This window comes from Schistocerca piceifrons, chromosome 7 (genome assembly GCF_021461385.2).
Source record: "Schistocerca piceifrons isolate TAMUIC-IGC-003096 chromosome 7, iqSchPice1.1, whole genome shotgun sequence".
Lineage (NCBI taxonomy): Eukaryota > Metazoa > Arthropoda > Insecta > Orthoptera > Acrididae > Schistocerca > Schistocerca piceifrons.
The window spans coordinates 246,568,546-246,571,332 of NC_060144.1; the positions used below are offsets into that span (position 1 = coordinate 246,568,546).

The 2,787-nt window shown below is 42.7% G+C and overlaps 1 pseudogene; it reads left to right on the forward strand.

Moving 5' to 3' along the window:
- The first annotated feature begins 464 nt into the window (after positions 1–464).
- LOC124709413 lies at positions 465–582 on the forward strand (annotated as a pseudogene).
- Positions 583–2,787: the final 2,205 nt, after the last annotated feature.

The following is a 2,787-nucleotide window of genomic DNA, read 5'->3' on the forward strand; positions in this document are numbered from 1 at the left end:
GCCTTTTTAATTACGTCTTCAGTTTACCTGCTTCTTCTAAATCCATACTGGTGTGGGCTCATCCCGTGTAGCAGTCTATGTCCTTGTAAACTCTTGCAAAGTAGTTTTCAAATATCTTTCTGATAACGAAGACAAAGTGGTCTGTAGAATACGGAAAACATCGGACCTTGATGTGTACTTTATTAATTAACACCACTTCAACTTTCTTCCGCGTTGCAGGGACAGTTCACGCAAGTAAATATCTGAAACTTCTTCTTTTTCTGTCTTAAAATTATTTACCTAATTTCTTCTTGTGCGAAGAGAGACAGAAGTTTATTGTTTCGATAGTGTTCCCCTAACAAGCATTAATTCTAGCAGCAGGCTGGCTGACTGTTCCTAACTTTCTCTCTCTGTTCCATCATTACTTTTTAGCGTAGGTAAGACTGTTGGTGACGATATTTTCTCTCATACTTTCCTGTATGGTGGGCAACGGCCTTGCCGCAGTGGTTACACTGGTTCCCGTGAGATCACCGAAGTTAAGCGCTGTCGGGCGTGGTCGGCACTTCGATGGGTGACCATCCAGGCCGCCATGCGTTGTTGCCATTTTTCGGGGTGCACTCAGCCTCGTGATGCCAATTGAGGAGCTACTCGACCGAATAGTAGTGGCTCCGGTCAATAATACCACCATAACGACCGGGAGAGCGGTGTGCTGACCCCACGGCCCTCCTATCCGCATCCTCCCCTGAGGACGTCACGGCGGTCGGAAGGTCCCGGTAGGCCACTCGTAGCCTGAAGACGGAGTACTTTCCTGTATGGTATACCTCAGGGATCGGTTTTTCAGTTAGGGTCCTCGATTTGCTTCCTCTTTCAATTTTGTTTTCTGTAACTCTTCCTTAAACCGTTGTTTAACGTAGCTGTATCTATGCAGCTTTCCGATTGTTTCTCCTTTGGTCTTGCTGCTGTGATATGGCTTCCTAGGTCTTCTTGTTTCACATTTTAATTCCTCCCGCGCGTCGGTCCAGATAGAAGACACTCCTCTTGAACGACATCTCGTGATAGGTATTGATTCCTGCATTACCCTATGTATAGCCGCTGACAGTTCTTGCGCGTTAACATCCATATCATCACGCAGCGGCGGACTTCCCATATATTGAAACACCCTTCTCAGTTCCTCTCAATTAGCCCCCTCAACGTTGTATTTGCGCCTTTTGCACACGTTTTCTCTGGCGTCTTGGTTTTCCCTTGCCGTGATAACGTAGTGTATGATATTGTAATGATTTGATGTCATTCCACGCTCAACCTTCCAGCCTTTCACACGGCGCGCCGCTGCCGTATTTGATACAGTGGCGTTTATATTTCACGTAGCTCCGACCCTCCCTTCGTATACTGACAAATTGCGAGTTGTACTCAATGCCTGTAGGTTGAGTTCCATAATGACTTCCTCTAGTTGTCTTCCATGGTCATTAGTCAGGCGGTTATTCCATACTATTGACTTCGCATTTGCATCAATAGAGTACACAAGAGACTTAATTTGTCCTGTGTCACTAACATCCTTTAGCCTTAGCAGGAACATTGATAACACTAAATTACAGCTTTACTTTCCGGTAAACAATTCCATACAGATTACGTGATATGAACTGTTACGTCCTTAATTACCGTTATTGCTATCATAGTACGTCACCCTCTGTTTACTATTTGGACAGTTATTGACATACTGGGTACCTTTCCTTCTTAGAATGGGGTTCTTGGAGAGGTAATACATCTGATTTCAGTTCTTTTGCTACTTTTCCAGCCTGGCACTTTCCATGACATTAATCTGTCCTATTTTCATCTTCACTGATGGATATACAGTAGACAATACGACCATTCTGGTCGGTCATTCCATGCTATACGACCATTCATATCACGAAGTGCTTACATAACGCATGCAAGAACAATATCATGTTTAATCTGGAAGAAATACGTTTTAGTTCAAAGTGGTTCAAATGGTTCTGAGCACTATGGGACTTAGCATCTGAGGTCATCAGTCCCCTAGAACTTAGAAGTGCTTAAACCTAACTAACCTAAGAACACCACTCACATCCATCCCCGAGGCAGGATTCGAACCTGCTACCTTAGTGGTCGCTCGGTTCCAAACTGAAGCGCCTAGAACCGCACGGCCGCAACAGCAGGCCGTTTTAGTAAATTCTCCAATTATTCAACTTCTGTTGGAAGATTACTCAGTTTGAGATGGATTCTGTTTAGGAAATCATGCACAAGGAAAGTAATATACTCTCCTTTTGGGTGCATATTCCTTACCAGATTTGTGATTTGTGTCACTTTCTCTCTGTTTTCATAAATCTCTGAGTCAGATATTCCTATCCTGCATTAGTAAACGCTTTTTCTTCTGTAAGTATCGCAGAATTTTCCTCAGGTAGAGAGCTGTCACATTTTTCATAGACATTACATGGACTGTGAAATGTTTACATTCGTATAAAATAATACCTACATTTGATGACTAACGTGCTTAGCTACTCAGGGGATTAATGAATCGTAACAGCGCACTGCAATTCTTCTGAGAGGTGTGATTTCCATCCGATCACTTACGTAGCAGTGCTTCCGAAACCTAAAACTGACAACACTGAAAAATGTGTCTACCGTCTCAAGTTGGATAAAAGATAATGTGTACATCCTAAACACAGATGTTTGTATGTCACTATTTTGCTAACTGTAGTGCTGACCCTTGATTGTTTCTCCTCCTACCACACAAATAATTTTTAATGTGAAGTATTCTGTATTTTCAGAAAGATAATTTAGCTAATTACACGC